Here is a 26,039-nt window from a genome sequence, read left to right as displayed (position 1 = left end):
CTTTTTCCCATTTCAAATTGAACTTCAAGATTTTCAGTTTGCAAGTTTAGTGTTTAAAACAAACATTTTAGTTCTTTAAGGCACTTATTCTCTATGTTGTTTTATAATATTGCTGTACTTGTGATCCACTTGCTTCACTCATGGTCAAGTATTATAATAATAAATATAGCAAAATGCCTGGAGCAGCTTAAAACTGACTTGCTGCTGCTGAATCCTAATTTATTTTTAGGGTTTCCAAGAAACCAATTTGTTCAACCATGCTCAACTCTGCATTTGAATGTAATGTCAAGTCAGAAAATAACTTTATAAAAAATTTAAACATCATAAGTACATTTCAGAGAAAACACTCTTGATGGCTGCTGCTCTAAGTCAGCCTTTAAATATGCATCAAAACTGAAATATGGTCAAAAAGTAAGAATTCTTTGAGATCATGATTTTGCTGCCTCTGGAAAAAAATACATTGCCAACATTGGTAACTATTTTTTTGTGGGAATTGGGAGAAGTGGAAAGAAAAATGCACAGTAGCTTCATTAAAGACTTTGTATAAATTGACGCTTCCTTCACTTAAAGAAGTGGAAACATTTTAATATATTATTGCAAATGGGTAGGAATAGCTTAGACATTGCAATGGTAATTAGAGCCAGGTTGTAATGTGCTACATTTTGTAGCCTTTGCAATTCAGCCTTACTTCCATGGACAATTGAATATTCACTGCTTATTTTCCCTCAGGGTGATCAATTGCTAAGGGAAATATCTTCCACATTTTCCCATGAATAGGAATGATTCATATCTGCTTCCATGACTTTCTATTACATTTTGATAAAATTGGCAGCCTTGTCTATTGTACATTTCTAAATGGGAGTTCATTACTGAAAGGATTTTCCCACTAATTTGTTTGGTTTAGAAATCACCAAACTCCCATCTGTATATCTAGTGGCCCATGCATCACAATTACAAAATAACTAAAAATTTTAACTTTGCTTTGTAAAGTGTTAACTTTAAATATAAATACACTTTGTTAAAATATAAACTTTAAAATGAAGTATTTTATTTTTCCATCCCAGGATATGAAATGTCAAAGTAATTTAGTATAATATTATTATAACTCATATAACTTTGTTAGTCCTAAAGGAAAACTGTATTAGGTTACTTTACTATCCATGGATAAAATGGGTGACAAGCAGAGGTCTATCATTATATTACAGGATACACTCTTTGTTCCTAAGGTTTTCAGCATGAAAGATACTAGAATAAAAGGTACCTATTTTTTTCACCAAGGTGTGAAGGTAAGTTACTTTTAGTGTCCCATGCAGGTGATTAGGAAACCACCAAGGATTCTATCTGAGGTCCTCAAATTGTAAATTCCTAGCCAATACAACATATTTTCCCCCCAGTACTCAATAAATCTTAGTTATGATGTACAATATGGTGGGTCAAACTTCAGAACTGCTATGAAATCTAATTTTGCTCTCAATCTGAGCATGAAATTCTGGCCCCCTGAATTTTTACCCATAAAAAGATGCTTTAGGTATTGGACTCTGTGTCACAATCATTCCCAATATTGTACAGCTTCAAGTTTTCAAAAAGTTAAATTTTATAATTTACTCAAAATGTTTGCACAACAGTGAATGCATATAACTTTATAAGTAAGGCAATGTATTTTGAAGTTGCACACTCATAAAGGGGAATGCATTCTTACAAATTAAGCAATTACTGCCTGGGATTATATGCTCTACAGTGATTGTAGTTAGGTCTTTATCTGCCTATTTTATTCAATTTTGAATAATCCATTTCTAGAAAGTGTCTGGCACTTATAAAGCATTCCATGAAAGTTTATTCAATGAAGGAAAGTTATACATGCATGAAACCAACATTATTCACATTTCATTTTAAATGGAAATTTAAAGGGATTAAGGCAAAAGACTTTTAAATAGACACAATTATAATATCCAGCTTAAGAAAATGATATGAGCAAATTTGGAGTAACATCCTTTAATACACAATAAGATTCCACTTCTTTGGCAAACAATCTTAAAATCGGTAGTGTAAGAGCTGGGATCTTGTTCCTCTTAGCTACAAATGCTCACTTGTACATTTCATCACTGGGCACTAAAAAGTAGAAAAGGAAAGTGTACACATGAGCTGGGTGTAGCTGATGGCCAAATACATTTTAGAAATCATACACAATTTATCTCTCTCTCAGGTAGTCTTGCAGTGAAAGAATATGTTCATCTGGGTAACCCAGTGCACTTCAAACTTATTTGGCCATGAAATATTTTATTCAAAGGAGACCTATTAATATCTGGTAGAACTAGCATTCTAAAGCACATAGATTTAGGAAATGTAATAGTATTGCATAATTACAACTATTGCCCCAAATATCTTACAGATTTAATGCAGCTGTACTCAAGATGTAAGGAAGTTTTGGAGGTAGCATAGGCTTTTATTTCAATTTCAACAAAAGTATACATACATACATGTATACTGGTGCATAGAAAGTGAGAGAATTAATTTTTATCATATAAAAACCTATTTTTGCATGTTTTGACTTTTTAAAAAACTATTAAAGGGTGTGGAAATTTACCATATACACTTGTGTCATCTATTGAGATGATCATAAGGTTTTCTTTTTGACTTATTAACATGAAGGATTAGATTTTTTGAATATTTAAGCATTATTCCATTTTCTACTTGGTAATGGCTAATCTACTGCATTTAATTTGCTAAAATTTTACTTGAGATTTTGCATCTTTATGAGTAAGATTTATTTCAAGTTTTATGCACAATATGTATAGTATTGTGTCAGGGTTATGCTATAAAATATTAAAGTATTGGGAAATTTTCCTTTTTTCTTTAACTTCTGAAAGAGTCAATAGGACAGAATTAATTATTTGAAATTTACAATAAACTCAACTATGAAGCCTTCTGGGAGCACTTTTGTTAGTAGTTTTTGACAATTATCTCAAAAATTTTCCAAGGCTCTTTGTCTATTCAACTTACTACATCATTTTGTGGTGATTTAGGTAACATATTTCCTAGAGCAGTGGTCCCCAACATTTTGGCACCAGGGACTGGTTTTGTGGAAGACAATTTTTCCACGGATGGGGTGGAGGAAGATGGTTCAGGCAGTAATGCTAGCGATGGGGAGCAATGGGGAGCAGCAGATGAAGCTTTGATAGCTTGCTCGCTGCTCACCTCCTGCTGTGCGAGGGTTCCTAACAGTCCATGGACCTGTATCAGTCCATGGCCTGGGGGTTTGGGAACCCTGTCCTAGAGCATCATTTCAACCAGATTCAATTTTATTGGCATCATAAAATACAAAGTATCATTACATCTCTTTGCTCATACTAAAGTTTGTACAATTACTCTACTTTTCATTTACATTAACAATTGGTTTATATATTTTATTGTTTATAGGAAAGAAATTCATGCCTGTATTTAACAATGTAAACTTTTATTCCATTTTCTACTTAGATAATTGCATATTTTACTTTTTTAAGTTATTACAATTTCTTGTCTTACATTGATTTTGTGACTGTCTTTCAAACTTTAGATTTCATTTCTGATTCAATTTATTTTAATATTATATTACCATATAATCAAATTGTTTAAGAAGAGGAACTCTCTTCTGACAACATGCTTTTCCACAATTCATAAGTTTGATAATGTAGTACTATTAATATCTACATAATTTTATTTACAGTTCATTTTATGGAAATATAAAATAGTTTTAAGAAATGTTTCCTGCTAGTAGAAGTATGGATACCTTTTATTTATTGTAGTCATGTCTGCCATCTAGTCCCATGTTGCCTACAGTGAAAATATATTATTTTTCCAGGAACAATGTTTTTTTTTCTGGTTAAGATGGTCTGTAAGTTCATGATTGTAGGTAAGCCCTTTGCTCCCAATACAAAGCAATAAGATGACTATGAAAATATGATACACAAAAAGGAAATAGTAAAAGAATATATCCTGATTCAAAAAGAAGATAATTATCTGCATGGAGTAGAAGAGAGAGGAGAATAAGGATGAAGCCTCTGGCCTGCTGGAAGCAGGAGGTTTGGCCATGGGTTGGCTTTATGAGCACTTCAAGGATTAAAATCATTGCATGTGAGGTGGGAAATGGAAGAAGGTAAATTTGGGCACCTCCAAAATACTTAACCTGACTGTTATTCAGAGGAAAGTAAATTATAGTAAACATTAAGTACTATCTTACACCCATCAATCTGGATAAAGAAAGAAAGCAAAGAACAAAATAAATCTGACAATTTCAACTACTAGTAGAGAAATCAGAACTTTCCTATTCTGCTGGTAATGGTTTTGATAGCTAATATATACTGTACACTTAACATGTTATAGACATTGTTTCAAATGCTTTATACAAATAATCTATTTAATCTTTATTGAAACCCAATCAGATAGATAGAATTGTTATATTCACTTGACAGATGAGAAAATTAAGTCACAGAGAGGTATCTTGCTAAGGTCATATAGCTAGTTCTCAGAGAGTCTGATTCCAAAATCCATGTAATCCTCAGAATATAAAATAGTACAATTACTTTGGAGAGCAGATTGAAAAATTATGGTCAAGTTGAAATGTATATACCAAATACCATATATTTCCACTTTTGGATGTCATTCCTACATTTTACAGGTGGAATCAAAGAGGTGAGTGCATCAAGGATGCTTGCAACACTATTTATAATATTAGCAGACACATATTTATTTTGCACTTAGCACAATTCTTATATTTATTAACTATTTTACTCTCCACAAAAATCCTATGAGGGAGGTACTATTAATATTTCCAATTTAAAAATAAAGAGAATGAGACGCAAATAGGTGCGTGTAAAACAGCAAAATATTGAAACTACCTAAATGCTCGTTAATAAGAGAACAGATTTTTAAGCCTGATATATTCATGGAGGGCTTAAAGCAGTTATACAATGAACAGCTTATATATATATAGAAAGACATAGTCTAAAAAAAATAACAATTTTTTTAAAGTTTATTGATGCTAGTGTATTTTTAAAGATAGGAAAACATAAGGATAATATTCGACATGAAGATATAAGATTTTCCTTTGGATTGGGGAGGAAGAAAATGTGATTGAGAGTTGTCTCCCAAGCGCTGCCAATATCTATGTTTGCTTCATTTTTTGAACAACAAATATCAAGATATTTTTTTAAAAAAGGTGAGTAGTGAGTACACTACTGTTCTTTATGAATTTACATATTTTCCACAGGATTGATATATTTTATACTAAAATATGTGACAGTAAATTGAAATTATATCCATCATGTAATAATCAACTTGACATTAACTTTATTAAACTTATTAAAAGTTTACTTGTGCATAAGAAAAAATTATCATGAAAAATAGCTAGTAGTATTTACCATTTATTAAGAATTTATTTTCTGAAGCTGTATAAGTTTTTATACTATTTACTCATTGGGTAAATACTGTTGAAATTGATTGCTAAAGACAAAACTATTAAGGGATTGAACTGGGATTAAGTGTGTCCAGTACCCACTTTGACTAGGCTATATTACCTCTCTAAAACTACTATAGACTGCAGAGCTCCCAGAGTCCTTAAAAGGAGAAGCTTTTTCTGGTCTCTGGGACCTTCTTTTCTGGAGATGAGTACAGAGCAACTGAATCACCTGGGCATGAACCCCATGTCAAAATCCACATGCTTTGATTGGTTATTGTACCTCCTCCTCTTACTGGGATCTGGGTTGTGCCAGAGTTTTGAAATTGGTAATGGAAAAGTGATGTCATGTACTGGAGAGAGGAAAAGTTCAAAAAATTAATGAGAAGGAAAGATTTCATATAGGTCAGCACAAGTTTCTGAACCAGGCTGTGTAGAATTGTCCTAAAAATGACACCGCCTATGCATAATTTATTACTGTCTCAGTTATTATAGTAAAGCTTCTCAGCTAAGATCTCTTTTTTTCTTTTCTTTAATAGAATTACTCTTCAGATCACTAAATCTAAAATGTCAATATTTTTCTTTGTAATTCACCTTTCTATAGCTTTTGAAATTGTATGTAATAAATTGTGTTTTATATATTATGTTTACAACTATTGGGGCATTAAGAATGAAAGTCTAGCTCTACAAGTCAACATTTAATCAAATACCAGTAATATGATAGGACTTTCAGAGTAGCTTCATATTTCTGATTACGTTTACACACCGGCTTCAGTAAACTTCTTTTGTCTGCTATGACATTATAGGTTCCCAATTTTGTGATGTTAAATACAGTTGTAAAATAGAGATGCATGTCCCTATGTTTTCACATATATAGACGTGTACACATAAGTGATTATGAAATCCAGATTTTCCTTTTTCCCTCTGTGATTGCCCATATATGTTTCAGGTATTACATGGAGGATGTATCACAAAACACTTCATGAGTGTCAATATATAAATACACTACAAAAAGATATTATTTTACCAGCTCTTTTCCTTTTAAAAATCAGGGTCTATACATATTTCTCTATCATACATATAATAGAAAGTCATGCTTGAATCCCCCCATACCTGTTACATGTTTATTAACCTTTATTGTATTTGTCACTAAAAGAGCTTTAATTTTTATTCTTCTCCATATTGAACATTTTCAGGAATTCAGAAAGCAATTGTCACAAAATTTAAGCTACTGATATATAGCTAGTCTCTTCACCTCATTTGTAATCAATTTTCTCATAGATAAAGTCTGGTTTAGAATGTCTTTAAAGTTAATTTCAGATATACCATCACATCTTTTTTTCATTAGTTCTAATAATATGTATTTTTCAATCCTTACACACACAATATTCCCATATATATTTTCCCATGATATTCACCCCACACCAATATCCTGATATCATGTTATTTTCCTAAGTTCCAATGAAGTATTGCTATGTAACAAAATACCCTAAAACTTAGTGTTTTAAAACAGCAAGAATTATTTGGTCATTATTCTGCAGCCTGGGCAGGATTCAGTGGAAATGTGCCTCTGCTTTACATGATTTGCTGAGGTAGCTATTGTTTGTCTTATAAACACATTCAGTGGGGAGCAGCTTAGTGGATGCCCCTCTCCACCTTCTAAAGCACAAATTAAAATGACCTCCCAAAAAGGGTTTCTTGGAAAAAGAAACTTACATTTAGCATGAATAGATCCGTATGAAAGAAGGTTCTGAGAGAATCTTTAGAAAGAAGGAAAAGATATAAAAGTTGCAGAAATTATCAAGGATGGGTTAGAAAATGGAAAGGCTTGAAGGGCTAGAGATAAACGTTGCTCATTTAGTCTGCCTACTTGCCTGAATATCGCTTATAGAAATTGTACACCTATAAATGAAACTGCCAGTTACTTCTGAACTAATATATCAGAACCCAAGACTAATTTCTTTTGAATCTTCTATGTCCCAGAGTTGAAAGCAGCTAGATTGCAAGTTCTTTCAAACCCTAAGAGAAATACTTCATTAAAAGTGTGTGAAAAAGAGATCAGCTTAGCTGTCATTTTCTGTGACATTAACTTGGAAAACAGCTCATTTCCATATGCTTTTTCAGACCCTGTAGATGTTTTAGATACTTAACTATAACACATGTTAAATAATTGCACCCTGCAATACAATTTTTTCATTATACATGTGCAAAGAATGAGGGAGCTCTGTATCAGTAAGCCTCCTTTAGACTGAGGCTGCATGAGCTCTGTGTACATCTATCTCACTACATCTCATTTTGACTCTCTGACACTTAGGTAATGTTGAAGTAAAAAATGTGAACAGTCTTCCTTCAGTTCAAATAATGAGTCAGTGGATCAGCCAGATGAATGCCCACAGCATTATTTATTATCCTGTGACAGTTATGTTTTTGAATAAAACACATGGCTTTATTGGTCTATGACTAGTAACTTTTCAAGGGCAATTTCCCAGACTTCAAGAAAGGGTACATAGGGCAACACTAAGTGATTCTGGAAACATAAGATAAATCTTATTTGCATAATTTAGCCATGCATTTTTTGAGTATCTACTGAGTATTCTTATTTGTCTAAAGGAATATGTAAATTATATTTATCACAACTCAGAGTTGAAAATTAATTGAAGATATTACTGTCAACTTAAAAAAAAATGCACAATGTATAAGCTGTAAGTCGAATTTATTCAGTGTCTTACTGAGGACTACGGCCCAGGAGACAACCTCTCAAATAGCTCTGAGAAACTGTTCTGAAGACTTAAGGAGGGAATTCAGTATATATGTGATTTTGGTGAAGGGTACATGTAAACAAACACATGTCTCAGTAGAAGGCTGCTGCTACTCATGAGGAACAGATATCTTGGCTAATGGTTTTAGTGCTTTTCTAAGTATGGGATAATGCAAGAATTGGAGTTCACAAAACTTTCTCCTGAAGATATCTTAACTATCTGAAGGCCTGTTCTGCCAGTTTCCCCAGAGCACAGAGTGCCTCACTCCTGATCTCCACCCTGAACTCCTCTCTGGCTGTGCTGAAGGTCAATGATTGCAGTGGCTCAATCCTTTTGGAAATGGATTGGAAAGTGCATTCTTTAATTGACAAAACAAACCCACATAAAATAGTGTAGAGTAATAACCAAGGATTGAATTTAATATTAAAATAATGAATGTAATAAATATGAATTTTAAAGACCAGTGATCAAAGAGGGAAAGTTTGAGAATTCCTGAGAGCTTAAGAGATTTAAATTAAATGAGATGTACAAACTTGGAAAGGAGAAGGAAATGTAGCAAGCATCATGGGCAAAAGCAGAATAATTTGCATTGATTTAAAAAGGAAAAATAAAGTATATTATTTGAAATAAAATAATGCAGATACTGATTAATAGACTAATTGTATGCTAGTCATGATTTATTTTTAAATTAATATTAATTAATTTATTAATTTCATTTAACCAAGAATTATTGAGTATCTATTAAATGTCAAGAAACGAGCTAGAAAAAGAAATAAATAGACACTATTGACATTTACTGATGCACAGACCTCAGAAAGAGATGGTTTTAAAGGTTCCGAGAATAAGTTCATATCAAATATGAGCTGTTCTGCAGGGTTCAAGTAGAGAAGATGAATACAAAACCAGATATATACCTGCAGAGCTTGGAACAGATGTCAAGGCTGGAAATGCAGACTTAAAAAATAGCAGCATAAAAGAGTCACAGGTATTGCAGGAATAAATGAGAACACCTAGGGAATATTAGACCAATTCAAAATGCTTATAGACCCAGACCCTATTGAAATAAGAAAATAAATAAAATAGAGACAGGCTTTAAAGTAGATTTTCATAATACAACAAATGTGCTCATGAAATCTCTCAGCGTATGGTCAAAATATCATGAAAATAGATATTTCATTACCTGTTGTTTTCATTACCAAAAACATCATAGAATATAATAGTAGTTTGAGATTGCAAGAGAACAAAATTTGTCACTCCAAAATGTCTCTTTGGCATGTGGATTATTTCAAGCTGAAAACAATAAAGGTCCAAAAGACTCAGAAAGAAACAATGACCTTCCCCCTTAAATCACTAAAGAATTTAGATAAAGACACTGGCCCCGGAGGAATGGAGCTATCACCAGAGACATGTGCAAAGAATATTGGCCAGCTGTGTCTGTTGACGGGGAGGACAGGGCCTAGAGATCAGAGTCCACTCTGTGCCCCATTGTCTCAGCATAGCCCTCCAAATATTTGTTTACCAAACAGTTGCTTTTCTATCTTACTGTGAATTGTCTTCCTCCCTTTTGAAGTCCCAAGCCACTGACCCCAACACCCTCTTTTTTCTTTAGCTAAAGATGATATTTAAGGTGAAAGTTCCAGCCATTTTCTCCTGTTAATTTGTCTCATGTCAATTTAATTCTTAGACCAGCCGGAAGAACCTAGAAGTGTAGAGCAAAATTTCTTTCTCCCTGACAAGTAGAAGATGGAGTTGAGGGGTAGTTTTATTATTTGTATTATGTTGTGTTGTGTGGTGTTGCATTGATTTTAGGAGGGAAGCTTAGGATGTTTAACTAATGAGAGGAAGCCTATGGAAAGTATGCAAGGTCTGGAAAGAACACCTAGAGGCAAAGATTACAAATGACCAAATTAGCCTGGATGTAAAGAAGAGAGAAAATTCTTCCTCTATTAAAGATTATAAAAGATATTATAGATATTTTAATTTACGTAAACATGAGACAGTTTAAATTTTTTTTTTTTTTTTTTTGCGGTACGCAGGCCTCTCACTGTTGTGGCCTCTCCTGTTGCGGAGCATAGGCTCCGGACGCGCAGGCTCAGCGGCCATGGATCATAGGCCCAGCCGCTCCGCGGCATGTGGGATCTTCCTGGACCAGGGCACGAACCCATGTCCCCTGCATCGGCAGGTGGACTCTCAACCACTGCGCCACCAGGGAAGCCCATTTAAAATTTTTGAATTCCTGCTTTCAACTATACTCTTCCTGCTAAATGGTAGTCCCCTTAAAAAATTTATCTCAATTTTAGCACTTTCTAGTTAACTTGTTATTAAAATCTTAATTTTTATTTTGGTAACTGATCATTCAATATCCTCACTCTAATTTCTCTAAATTTTTTTGTTCATTCGTTATTTTCATTTACTCTTCAACAGAAGGATTCCTGGTAGCTCTATCAGATTGGAAGTGGGGTACAGTGTACTCTAGCTACCTTCACTCTCTCTTCCCTGAGCTCCACCTCTGTTGTTAGGCTGAGGAGAAGGGTTGTGGAGACAAAGACATCCTTATCTTTTGGCTTATAGGCCTGTGGTCAAGGTTCAGTTCTCTCCTAGTTTGTCCTGATCCATATTATTATCAAGTCCACAATTTCATCTTCCTTCCATGGTTTCCAACTCCATAACCTAAAGGCAAGTTTGTCATATATATTTAGATCTCTTGAAACTCAGGATATGGAGGGAATGTCCTTGCTGTCCATACACTTCTTCATGCTTTTTCTCTTTAGGTTTTTGCTCCTTATTCCAGCATCAAAGGGCAGATCAACATGTCTAAAGTTTAAATGAGTTTCTACCTGGAAGCAAAATGCTGATGTCCTTTTTTTGCAGGACTCCACATTTTACAAGTGATTTCTTTGTGTCCTTTCTCTCTTTATTTGTGGAGGGGAAGCAGACTCTTTCCCTCTGTATAGATAGTGAAGGAAATAGCTTCTTGTAAAGAACACTGCACTCTATGAAAAGACCCACATGACTCTCCTCAATTTTTAAATTTCCTTAGCAGGGTTTTGTGAGGCAATAGTTCTTGTATGGTTTCTCCAATGACACCTGTTAGTAATCCCTATGAGAGATGACCAGTCCAATGGTTGATCATTCTCTGAGTTTAGAATATGGAATATTTAGGGATTTTTCTTCTTAACTTTGGGGCTTAGCACCATTTTTAAGATAACAAGAAAATTCCACTCAGAACATAATTTCTATTTACATAAGGATAAGTAAAAATATAGGTTTTGAGGGGGAAGGAATAAATCAAGAGAGTATGTAACAGATTTTATTTCTGTGGGAAATAAAAGTCAAGTTTATAATAGGAATAGAGATAGCCAGCTTAAGTTAAGAAGTGAAAATATAATAACTACTGGAAAATGGAGAAAGAGTGACACATAAAATTAACACTGGGCACTTTAGAGACCCATCTATATTGGAAAGTTTTACTCTTGGATGAATCCAGTCAGCATATTTATATATTTTCCCAAATAGGGTAGGTTCAGTGTCCAGGTTTGATTCTGAGTTGAAGATCCAAAGAACAGATGTGACAAAATGCCATGGGGATCAAGGGAATTGAAGAAACTTAGTATGCTTCATATCACTGATTTCTTTTTCTTTTTGTTTTTAATTGGGGTATAATTGCTTTACAATGTTGCATTAGTTTCTGCTGTACAGCAAAATGAATCAGCTATATGTATACATATATCCCCTCTTTTTTGCATTTCCTTCCCATTTAGGTCACCACAGAGCATTTAATAGAGTTCCCTGTGTTATACAGTAGGTTCGCATTAGTTATCTATTTTATACATAGTATCAATCCCAATCTCCCAATTCATCCAATCCACCTTCCCTCCTTGGTATCCATACGTTTGTTTTCTATGTCTGTATGTCTATTTATTTCTGCTTTGCAAATAGGTTCATCTGTACCATTTTTCTAGATTTCACATATATGCATTAATATAAAATATTTGTTTTTCTCTTTCTTTCTTAGTACATCTTCTTGAAAGGGGCTTTAGAAAAACAAATCTTGGGATACAGTTGTCTTGAAAAACTGAACAGATCTTAGAGTCAAGAAAAGAGTCTTGTGTTAATCCAGTGTCATTCAAATTGAAAAAGGAGAAGAGCCATGGGTGGAGATAAGCACATTCAGAATTATGAAAAGGGAGTCAAAACAAGAAATATGAGCTAGCAAATAATAGAGAATAAAGGCAGGATAGCTAGCTGGAATTTCAGAAGCTAAATAGTGGTTCCATGACCTGGGAAATAGGGAAGGATGAGAAAGCCTGACTAAAAAATAATTTCTGATTTACTGTTAGACATACTGAGTTTGATCCACCCATGGAACTTCCCATGGCCCACATCCCTCTATGACTTGGTGACTTCCTGTATTGGAATGACTATAAAAAGAAACAGTTTTGGTTTCTCTGTCCATAGTTACTCAAATTCAAACTTTAAAGTACTATCTTCATAAACAGTAGTTAGATCTCTTTAGCTATGTTGTTTGGATTTGCTTTGACCCTTCAAGTCCTATTTGAGATAGCAGGACTTACCAATATTAACTCTCCTTCACTGTGTCCTCTGCCCAAATCCCAGACATAGCTGTTTGGAACTGGTTTGTCCCTGTCCTCTGAGATAGCAGAGTTGGGCTTATTTAAATTGCTCTGACCTTTGGAATAGGGTGGGGTAAATGGAAGGTCTTTAAGATTAAGCTAGCTTCAGAAAATCTTCCTTCAAAGCACTGCAAAAAACAAAACAAAACAAAACAAAACAACCTCTCTGGCTCTGGTTAAAAATTGCCTTAATAATAAAATTTACTCATTTAGTTCTCAACAGCTCCATGAAGTAGAACTATCACTCTTATTTTCCCATTTTGGATGTAGTGACTAAGCCACAGAGGCCCAATGTCATGGAGACAGTGAGTAATAGAGTTGGGGCACAGGACTTGATCTTTTTTCCAGCATGTTATGCTGCCCCCTGTACAGTAGGTCTCAACAAGGATTGAAGGAAAGAGTGGAAAAGAATGAAGTTTTAGGGCAGAGTTTTGTGTCACCTTACATGTGACTGTCCATTAATGACCATAATACTGTGCTCATCAGGTTTCTGACAAGCTAAGAGAGAGCTAATGCCTTCCCAATTCTCTGAGTCACTGGGCTGACAGAGAGAAATGGACTGTCATCCTGCCTTCTTCCAGATGGCCCATGTTTGCTGCTGCATTTCTTAGAGTAAAGCAGGGGTGGGCCACCAAATCTTTGTCTCCGTCCAACTGCATTGTCCTGAAATTAGGTAGAATTTTTTTTTTAATATGACAATCATTTGACTATTAGTGTTGAGCCTCAATATTGTGACTATTCTGTTTTTCTGAGCCATTTTAGATATTGTAGAGCAAGGTTGAAAAAGGCGGCTTCAAGGTCTCCCAGAGAGATTTCTTCATATCTGAGAATCTCCATTAAAAGCTCTTGGTGACATGAGTGACAGCATCAGAACTGTGTTTCTGAGATATTTATCTGGCAGTAGTTTATAAGATGTGTTGAAATGGAGCAATATAGATTTTAGAAATATTATGCTCATTTATGCACAACAAACACTGGTATCAAATTCCCTACTTTCTGAGCTAATTCTGGTTATAGGAACTTTACAGAATTTGCCTCAATAGCTCCAGGAAATATTTGGTTGTAAAAGAAAAATCTGGTTTGTTAACTCTGCTGACTTACTTAAGTAATACCAATCACTCAGGAAACTCACCTAATAATGTCATACTGAATTTTTAGTGTTTGATACTTTCAGCATCAACTTCTCTCTGGGTGTAAAATCATCTTGGGATAACATTATTCATAGACTTAATCTAGCCTTAAACCCTTATATGCCTTTTGATCCATGCATTTGCATTCTCTGACAAAGAGGTACAATAAAGAACATTACAAAGGCTAATAAAAAGACCATAATGATTAAAGACATTCCTTGGTAAAAAGAGACTGTCCTCAGAAAACAGAGCCACAAATCTACAGTGAAATGAGATGTATCATATTGGTTCTCTATGAATAACAACAGTAACACAGTATTTTAGATATGTAAACTAATTCAATGACACTAGAGCAACTTGGTAGTTTTAGAGCTGGCAATGTTAAGCCTTTTATGGTTTTAAAGTTCATTTAATGTTCCTCTTAGAACCATAAAATTGCAATATTTCTCCTTGAATTGTAGGTCCCTGAAAAAATAGGAGGAATATTTAACAAACATACTTCTTTACAATTTTTGAAAATAACATTCTATGATTGCAATAGAAAAAGCCTTTGGAAAGTTTCCCCCCTCTTTTCATAGGCTGCTGCCAAGAGGAAATGAATAAGGTCTGAGATATTCACAAACAACCGGTGTGGATGGGGAAACTCACTTTGAGAGCCAGAAATTTATTCTATTTTCTGTATTTGAACCAATTTCAACAAAAGCTGTTCCCAACTCTATCTATTACAGTGCCTTACTACTTCACTAGATATTGAAATAAATTCTCTATCCCTTCTTTCTTCATTCTCCCTGTCTTGCTCTTACTTGTTTCCTATTCTAAGGCCTGGGGATACTGAGGTGTGACACATGTCTTGGACCCTCAGCCTCTCCTCACTGGCTCATCACAGGGGGAAGTTCTGGGACATATGAGCAGGTCTGGAATGGAGTATTTTTATGATACATGCTTCCCACAAAGGCCTTATCTACTGGTAGACATGCAGCCTTCCCAAAGGAGACCGTATTGGGTGAGAAAAACTTGAGCAATATCTTCCTGTTAGGTGGAAAACTTTTTCTCCATTCAGGGAAGGAGCTGCTATTTGAGAAAGCTAAATTTTTCTTGCACCAGATCCCCCTCCAATCATTCTCTTGAACACACAGAATGAAGAAGAATGAGCCTTTCTGGCTCTGGCCTCCTCCACACCTAATGTATGTGATATATAGCTTACAGGAGTTTTAAGTACTATTATAATGGTCCTGATACAATTCTCTAGGAATACAAACAAACAAATATGATTATAATCATACTTCCCTTCCAACTTTTAATTGGCTGTATCAATAATATAGTTGTAATGACCCATATCCATCTAATTTCCATGTCAGACATTCTGTTTATCTCAAGGCCCACCTGTAACCTCTTATATTCATGGAAAATAATGGTGCTCCCTGTGTCTGCTCTGTAATTCCAGTGGCACTCCCTTCTTACTCTTATCCAAGCTAATTCTTAAGTGTTTGGGTTACTGGCCTTACTCCCTATTGAGTTCTACCCTTCTTTTCTCATGCTGCATCTCCCACTCTAGTTAGCTCTTTCCTTCTCCACTGGGCCTGCTCCTTACCTTGTACTTCTAGCATGTTCAATTTTCAGTTCCCTGGTAGATGTGTTTTCTAATTTTCTTCATCCTTTAGCCAGTTTTCAATGTCGTATAACATCATTGCCATAAAGATGTGAGGCAGTGAGCTGGCAGCATGGCATGAATCTAGAGCTCATGCAAATGGCTTGTATCTGATGGTCTAATTGGTGGTTAAACCGAGGAAGAGCACTTGAAAAAAATAATGAGGGTAAAGGAAAATAAAGAAAGGTCAAGGCCTCCCTTTTGATTACATCATCCCATATTTCCTTAAGTTTAGCCCTGAAATTTAACACTGAATTTTCCTTCGTTTTCTCTACTTAATGTCTTTCTTCCCTCCCAGTGGCCACCCAACACTAATTTGCAGTTGTAATATTGCTAGTACACTTCAACCGGGACTATAATATGAAATTTCATACTTGGAGTAGTATACAAACAGATGAGCAGTAAATGCACAAGAACAGGAGCTGAGGAGTAGGTTTACCCTGATGTTGTTGACAAAATATCTGGAGGCATTCCATCCACATCAGTAAATCCATTTGGTCCATATAAGTAGAATCACTGTCATAACAAGGGGCTTACCAGGCTGCCTGTCCTCCTCTAATCTCTACTTTTTCTCCTGACAAAACAACTAGAAATGCGATGACATAGAAGTTCCCAAATCTGTTCTAGGAACAACCTACTTAACTGTTCCTAATGATTTGGCTCTCTTCCACTTCATTGTGCTAGGTTAGATTCACATGCGACAACAACAAAAACAAAAAGCTGATTTGTCAGAGTATAAAGAGGAAAACACAGCAACTTAGAAGTTTACATGATTTTACTATTTTTTTTCAGGGGGAAAAAGCAGTTAGAAAAATGGAGTCTTATAAAGTTAATTGTGAGTCAGGGGCTAATATATGGTCAGACATTTTGAGACCCAAAGTTAAATCGAAAACTGAGTTAACTTATCCCAGAAGAGAAGAAAGCACTGAAAAGCAGATCTAGAGGAGAATCATACAGCAAGGGCAGAGGGGACACAAAGATCAGCCAGGGAAACCTCACTTTGAGGACCCAAAGAAGACATGAGATACTATAGAAGCGGCCGGGGTTCCTAAAGGACCAAATATTGCTATAACTGCTTCACAGTGCCATCATTTATACCCACTTCAGATAAGGCCTTTCTGACTACAGTTATTGTATAAATACAATCCCCCCAAAAGCCCACAAAACTTTTTACTTTTGTCTCAAAAAGTCACATTTGAAATAAATCCTAAGAAATCAGCATGATTTTTAGGGAAGAAAGGAAATTAAGCTGCTTCAGCTTTCACATTCTGACTTGTTAAGGTGATTCATTTCTGTTAAATACTGCATATTGTATACCTATCATATGTATCTTTATATTTATAGCAATTTTTTATATTGATATACGCAAAGAGGGACACTGTGCAAAATACATCAGAAAAGAAAAATCATTTCACAATTCCCCTTATTGTTTATTCTCTGGAAATTTTTATAGACCTCCTTCTGGTTTTTCATACTTGAAGTGATAGGCCAGCTCTCCTGAGTAACACCATGATCAATGTGAATATGAGTGCTTAACAGCTCACGCAGGCAAAAATCACACACACACACAAAAATAAATAAATCTATACTGACAAGCTCAAACACTCTTTCAGTGTTAATTTTTAAGTTCCCTTTATACATATGATGAGCTTCCAGATTCAGATCTGATTTTTCATTTTTATGAGTTTTTCACTTTTTTGACTAGTATCAGTATCAGAGCGAAAGTTTTTTTTGTTGTTTGATTTTTTTATTAGTTTGTTTGTTTGCTATGGAATTTTCCCTCTCCTTGCAAAATTTCAAAGCAGGAAAATTTTAAGAACTACAGAAAATGCCTGGCATTTAAGTCAGATCTGGTATGACCTAAATCCAACTTTCACCAATTACTAATTTGCAGTCTGTTGCAAGTTATTTAACCTCAGGCATGTATCTGTGTAAAGGAGATAGCAACACCTACCAAACAAGTTTGATGTGAGGACTAAATGATATAATACATGTAAGGCATGTAACTGATATGTAATCAGGATTAAATAAATACAAGTTATTTATTATTGTCACAGATTATATGAATTAGTCTCCATATCTTGAGAGTTTTTCCTACATAAAATTGCTAAGATTTGAGTAAATAATAAATGAGGAATTTAAATTATATGTTTTATTCTTTAACAAAGTATTTGTTAAGCATCACACCTTGTGGTGCCATACCCTGGAGATAAAATGAATAACCCTATTATCCAATAGCTCAAAGCTAAGTGGGGAAGACAGGAACCAAAATAAGTAATTACAACAGAGCCTTAAACACAAACCCAGTATATGTATAAGGCATACTTGTGACTGACATGAAGGTGGTTCAGCTCTGTCTTCACAGAAGAAGACACTTGCCTGATTCTTAAAGATGAGTATTTGGTCTCCAGATATGAGTGAATCCACATGGATGTATCTGAAACACAGAACTGCCTCACAGTTATATGTGTAGACTTAACGAACTATAAATGATACAGAATGTATAAATGAGTCATTGACAGTGAACAGATCCAAAATGCTGGTGTGGCCTTGATTTATAGAACTAGTTCACCTTTTTGGTGGTCACTTACATATCCCCTTTTCCTGAGCCAGTACTGCAAATATTGAAATTCACTCTCTACGTTCAGCCTCCTTGACACCTACCCATTCTATCTATGAATTGAATCATGAAAGCAGCTATGAATTCCCTTGCAGTTTCTTGCTCTAAGAATTCATTTTCCTTCCTTCAAATAATAACGTTTCAGCTGCTTTGGGGAAACTACCACTTTCCCACTGTTGGTTATGCATTTTTGGGGGTATTGCGTAGGGTTTATTGGCCATAGTGACTGAGGTCAAGGAAAGGTTTCAACATATTGATTTATTTACTGGATGTGTTCACAAATCAATGGATGAATACAGACTTCACCAAATAGGCATATTTTCCTGGCCATCAGGATTGCTCCAGGCATTGGCCATTCATTTAATCCAGTCCCATAAGTGTGTTCCTCAGAACAATTGCTAGATGCTAGATAACAATACTCACTCTGTAGTGGGAGGTAAGAGAATGTGAGGGTTGCTGCTGCAGCTGCCATTTTACATCCATTTTACACCATCCTGAGAGCTGAGCTAGCCCAGGGAACAGGGGGTAGTGTAAAAGAGAAATCCTAATGATTAGAGTTCTAGCTTACAATTTAGCTGAACTGTTTGTTTACATTAGCCAATGATATGCCATGCTTATTAATCCAATTTAAGTTGTCAACCATTTAGAGCAGAAAGAATCCTAATAGGTATCATCTTTTAGTCAACTAGTTGCAATTCTTCATTTGTATATCTGTGACCTATCACTTCCCAGATTTTGAGATCTTCTCAGTTTGTAGAAAGTCAATCTATTCTTATCAACTTTCCACCTGTTTCAAAATATCAGGACAATTCAGGAATCATCATCCATGTAACAGAGAGAATTTAAATGTAATGCTTTCTGATTCCTGTTGGTGCTTTGTTTTTTTCCTTCATTTTATTCCTTTTCCTCTGGTCCAGAAAGCCAATTTCCATTCCCATGGATCTCCCAATGGTTTTCAGTTCCTCAGTTTCTTATGTCATCTTATTTTTTACAACTTTTATTTTAGATTTTATAGATGTGTGCAGCTAGCATGCAGAAATAAATTCTTATATTCCATGCCTTTAGGTAACTACTAACCTGATTCATAACTTGTCAGAGCAACCATTTCTAATTATCATTGTACCAAAGTTTAAAATTATTTTGATAGAGTAAATTATTAAAAAATAATAATCTAGAAAGTATTACAACTTACCAATGATAGAACTCATAAGATTACCACAAATTAGATATGAATAAACAATATTCAAAATTATAAATATACATAACATTAAAAATGTATTGTGCATACTTTAATATCTAATTTAATTTTTTTCTGAATCAGAAAGTACTTCAGCGTAATCAATGAACATCAGTTAACATTTTACTATTGATTTATAATGAGATTCTTAATAGAGAATTTTGGTTGACTGCCTGATAGATAAGTAAAATTTTATCTTATATAAATTGTGCTACAGTCCAGTTTTAAATAAATTCAAATATGCATAAAATATTAGTTAATAGTTATTCCTCTTATTTCTCCTGCATCATTTATTTTTTTTTACTAAGTGGCTTTAAGGAAAAATGAAACTTGTTAACTAAGGATTAAAAATAGCTATATGTTCTCATCCAGTTTACAAATTAGTGCTTCTAATTCAACTCCAGCCTTAAACATTTTTTTTGATCCATCCTATGTAATGGTTACATACTTTCCAAGTATATTTCTTTTATCTTAGTGCTAGTAGATAATGTGCTCACTTATACATCTTTGTTATTGTTCATTAGCTGCAAGCACTGTGCTTTGACTTTTATGTCCTTGAAACTCTGAAATAGTGTTCCTATAATTCAGTTCTTCCTAATATTTCTACTTTAAATAGAATGTCTTATGAAACTGAGATCTGAGCATTTTAAAAAAATCTGAGCTGGGGATATCAGTTTAGTCAGAACAGTGTCAAATGTGGAACCCAAACAACATAATTGGTACCTTGAGGCTGAGATTGATGTGACATTCTCTTGAACGTATTTTAATGCTTATGCATATTTAAATTAAAATTTAACCTCCTGACATTCAAACCAACAAGCCATTCACCATCCAACTATAGAGCCATGTCTGACAAATAAGATGGCATACAGCAAAAGTCACTAGTCTCGAATCTATGCTTATTGCACAGGAAACTTCCAAAAGGCCCAGTTTGCTAACATTTTGACAGTGGATTTTGATATGAGCACAGCTTTTCTGGTTGCTTATACGGCAAGAATTTACTTCAAATATTTGTCTATATACTAAATGGCTGCTAGCTAGAAATTGTGGTATGGTGTATATTCAAGTCATGACATCTTTTAAGTTTTATTATTTTACTTTTTGTATGTATGGCAAGCAGTTTTCTGGTGATGCCACATAATACAATTTCTTGCTTCCAGGAAAACTGGATGAGATAGGAGTCCGTACTATACACACTCTACCCCTCCTTATCAATACCCACCTGTCCAGAAATAGTATTTGTGATCTTATCCCTTTTTGCACTACTTTGTCAGCTTCAAAGTAGCAGGGCTCCTGCAGAGAAGTGTGTCTGTGAACATGGCCAGAACCAGGTTGGCAGGTCAGATACCACAGTTTGTTTTACACCACATGTTCTTGTCACAGCTCATTTTGGTGCCATGGATCTGCAAGTATGTTTCAGTTGAAGAGCCTAAGGTCAAATGAAAGTAACACTCCCATGCATAGCTAGATCTCAGTGGGAGAAAGGATCATCATTCAATCATTCAATGCTATTTCAAATTTATAATTTCATTTTGCATTTGTCATAGTGCCAGCTTTAGAGTAAAATGCCAAAGTAAAAATTCTCATGTTCAATAGCAGGCACGAATAAAAAATATTGTATCTGACTGAATCTGTACTTGCTCTGAACAGTTAACTTTTAAATTGGGAAGGTGCCAGGGGCCTTTGGCTTCATTCCATAATTGTTGAGTTCCATGGCATTGAGAAAGTTATTTTAATTCCAAGAAACAGGAGTTAGCATCCTCAGATCCAATACTGGCTACTCAAAACCAAAATACACCAATGTTTATGTCAGTGAAATACAGAAGACCCTTCTTGCCAATTGCCTTTGTGTTTATTAACTTCAAGTCCCAGATGAACAACCCAGATCAGTTTTGCCACCCACATTACAAAGAGCATAGCAAATTCATAGTCTTTCTTCAAAGAACAGAAATAATTCTGAAATATGATTAAACTCACAGTGTCCTTGTGAAGGAGATAGTAAGAGACAGAGTATTTTCTCTAATTTCAATTTCAGGAAAGCAAGGAACACAAAAGTTAGGTGGCTGGTCTCCATTTATTCAAATAAATTTATTCAGGAGTAGAGCCAGAAATAAAGATCAAGTCTCCTGGCCCATGTGAGGCCCCATGCGGCCTCACAGCTGTCAAAACCCTCATTTTCCTGGAAAATGCTAAAAAGTTTTCCCTTACTACAACATTAAATTCAGACATACTGCCATCTACTGACCCACCAAGGAATGTAGTACTTTCCCTTCAGAATGTCATCTCCAGGATGCCAATGGACTATGTTTACTGGACAATTTAGGAGAATGGTGTAAGAGGTAAGTGAATTTATGACATTTCTTTCCCTATCAATGGATTAGTATACTGGCATTCTTAAATTTTATATAGCAGTGCAACAAGGCACCTTGTTGTTTGTATGCGGAACATCTTGAAATCACCTGTTCCTCTCTGTGCCCTTATTTTGACATATTCTTCTAGGGAATCAGCTAGTCTAAAACAGCCTATCTTTTTACATAAAACATTTTGAGGAATGCCGTACCATTTTTATGTTGTCCATATTGTCTTATACCAGTGTCTTATGAGATGTGTTAGTTATCCTACATGTTGCCAAAGAAGGAATGATAGACACCAAGCTAAACAGCTACAGTCCTGCTGTAGAAAATATCATAAAATGAAGAAAATATCATAAAATGTCCTAAAGGTGTTCTAATAATAAGAGAACAGGATCCCAAATATATTTTTGACAAGATTCCCTTTGTACAGGACCAACCTGTTATTTTCTCAGAAATGTACGTCAGTATCTTTTTTCACTGCATCAACATTTCACAGCTTGCCTGCATTCTCCCTAGGATAAAAGTAACATTTTTTGGGTTCAATCAAGTTGCTCTTTTCACACACAATTGTTGCGTTCATCTCATTATCATAGCTGAATTAAAGTTATGACATTTGTCTCTCACTGTTGCTCATCATTGTATTTATTCTGTTGCCTCTAAGAAAAAAGTCGAGTCTACGTATTTGGAATAGATATTTGTTTTTGATTAGAAAAACTGCACAAAAATTTCTCAATACAGAACCAACTTTTATAAGCCTAGTTCACACAGTATCAGAGAGACATCTATGCCACTATGGTTACCTGTCTACATCCTGCTTTAAAATCTTAAGAGAAAATTCTTTCCTCTGATGGTGGTTCACAGACAACATGCTTAAGAAATCTTGAATATAGAACTTACTTCTATTCTTTCCAAATATAAAAGCTTATGCTCAGAATAATTTAATTGTTTTTATAAAGTAATTGATTTGATCTTTACAATTAATCAAACAGAACTTATCTTTTCAAGTTCACAGTTTGAAACTCAATCTGAAGAAGACCATTCATTTAATTTGGAATAAATGTCTATATTTGTCCAACCAAATCTTTACAGAAATATCTTAATTTGAGGTCAACTTAGACAGAAATGAGAAAGGGTATTGTCACCACATTTTGGAAACATCAAGAGGGTGTCAAAAAGTCACAAAAGAGGTAGAGATTACAAGTAGAGGTATATTAAGAATGAAAACATTAGGGAGTGTTACTGATTCACTAAAATCAGAACATTGTGGAATTTTACTTGAAAAGTCTACAGAGAGAAAATTCCAGCACAGAAATCTGGCCCTCATGTGCTTAGTCCTTATTGAAAGCCTATTAGATGTTGGAAGATAAGAGTGAGTTCAGGAAAAGGTTAGACGGAAAATGAGAAGACAAGAGGTGATGAGGAGAGAGGGAAGGAATTTGAACATGTTTGGGATGAACTTAGACAAGGACCCAGATATTTGGAGGGTTTATATGAAGTAAACTGAACCACCAAACTTTCTGAGAAGCAGTAACAACAACAAAGTATTTTTTAGCTTTCTTCTATTTAAAGCACATGCACCTATAGCAATCTTTCACAAAATGATTATATGTACTTGTTTCTCTTTACAACATAGTGACAATATATCATACTGTAGGAGTAGTTACGCTTTAACAATGTTTATAGAAACTTTATTTCCCAGATACCAGAAAGGTGAATTAGTTCAATGGTGTTATTCACAAATTCTATGTTATTTATCCTTTCATTTGTTTCTATTCTTATATTTTTGATCATCTGTTTTAAAACAAAATTATAACATCATTTTCTTAAATGAAGAGCACAAGAACAATTTCAACTGAGATTTCAGGCCTTTGTACAAATTGGCATGGTTTATTTTAACTAGTAAATGATGTAATCAGCTCTAGTTTCCCACCTAGTTGAGACAGAACGGACAGAGGCCAAATGTGGCATTCCAGCTGAGATGAGGAAGCTGCTGATAGTTTAGAGGCAAAGTAGCTTGTTCCACAGAGCAAGTACCAGAAGGCAAAGGTCTTCAAAAAAAGAAATGTCTGGCAATATGCAGAAGGTCTGTCTCAAATTTTTCAGTACAGGACTAATCTGCACACGTGTGTCAGAAAGATAAATCTACCTGAAGCTGAGGAAAGAATCACCTGGAAAAATTAGGGAGAACAATTCTTGGAGACTATACAGAACCAGGAATATTGCCTGTTTCTACTATCCAAAAGAGTCCATTTATCAAGAGGATACAATAATCATAAATATTTATACATATAGTAACAGAGCTTCAAAATACATGAAGCAAAAATAGATAGAACTTCAAAGAGAAATAGATAGACCTCATTCTCAATAATTGATAGAAGTAATGTCAGTTCTATACAATCTTCCAAAAATTGAAGAGGAGGGAATACTTTTCTAATCACTCAATGATGACAGCATTACTCTGTTAGCAAACCAGAAAAACTTTACAAGAAAAGAAAACTAAGGACAAATATTTCTCATGAACATAGATACAATAATTCATAAACAAATCTAAATAAATGGAATCCAACAATATGTAAAAAGGTCAATTCTTCATTATCAAGTACAGATTATTTCCGAAAATGTAAGGCTATTTAACATTTGAAAATTTATCAGTGTAATTTACCATATTTACAGATGAAAAAAGAAAAATCATAATTTCAATAAATAGAGCAAAAAAACACTTGACAAAATCCACATCTATTTCTGATTAAAAAAAAATTCTCAATATATGAGGAAAAGACAACTTGATTTTTAAAAATCTGAAAAAAACCCTACATATAAAATCATACTTGGTGTTATGAGATTTATTGCTCTTCCCTTAAGATCAAGAACAAGAAAATTTCATTATGTCTGTTCAGCACTGTAATGAAGGTTCTAGCCAATGTACTAAGACAAGAACAATAAATAACCACATTCAGAATGGAAAGAAAGAAGTCACTTTCTTTATTTGCAGACAACATGATTATCTTATGTAGAAAATCCAATGGCATCTACACACACATCAAAAAAAGCTATTCAAATTAATAAATGAGTTTAGGAAATTAGCAAGATGGAAGAACATAGACTAAATACATTATATTTTATATTCTATCAACATACAATCAGAAATTTTAAAAACAGTATTTGTTATAACTTTTAAAATATTTATAAAGTACTTATGGATAAATATGATGAAAGATGTGAAGACCATGACACAGAAAACTACAAAACATTGATGAGAGAAATTAAAGAAGACATAAATAAATGGACAGATAGATCAGAAGACTCAATATTATTAAGATATTGCTTCTTCACAAATTGATCCATAGTCAATCCAATTTCAGCCAAAACTCAGCAGGCTGTTCTACAGTAATTGGAAATATAATTCTAATTTTTCGTATGGAAATTAAGGTGTCTAGGAAAGTTAAAACAACTTTGAAAACTAACATAGTTGGAAGACTTAGACAACCTGACTTTAATACAGATTATACAATATACAATATTATTATCATATATTAATATTGTAAAATATACAATATTATTATTATTATGCAATAATCAAGACAGTGTGACATTGGCATCAAGATATACAAATAGATCAGTGAAACAGATTAAGTAATCCAAAAATTGATTTTCAGGGTAAATGCAAAGACAATTCAGTGGAGAAAGAATAGTTTTTTAAAAAAAATAATGCTGGAAATTGGATATCTACATGCAAAAAATAATGAGCTTTAATACTTCATACAAAAAGTAGTTCAAAATGGATCTCAGAGTTATGTGTAAAGTTAAAACCATTAAAGTTCCTAGAAGAAAGTAGGAGATATTTTTGTTTGCCTTGGGTTAGGAAGGATTTCTTACATAAAAAACTAAAAGCACAACTACATACAAGAAAAATTGATAAATCCTATGTCATCAAAATTAAGTACATTTTCTTATAAAAAGACACTGTAAAGAGAATGAAAAGGAAAGCCATGGGCCAGGGGAAAGTATTTGCAACTCATAAAGTTGGCAAAGGATTTGTGTCTAGGGTATATAAGAAACTTTCAAAATAAGAAATAAATTCACACTGAATCTTGGGCAAAAATTTTGAACAGACTTCACAAAACATGTATGGATGAGCTCACTTCATCCCCCCACATTCTCCCCCCGACCATAAACACAAAGAAGGGTTCATGTGAGCACACATGGAGATGGTAACCACCTGCAAG

Source organism: Stenella coeruleoalba, assembly GCF_951394435.1.
Source record: "Stenella coeruleoalba genome assembly, chromosome: 8".
Taxonomy (NCBI): domain Eukaryota; kingdom Metazoa; phylum Chordata; class Mammalia; order Artiodactyla; family Delphinidae; genus Stenella; species Stenella coeruleoalba.
Note: the sequence above shows the minus strand (reverse complement) of the source record.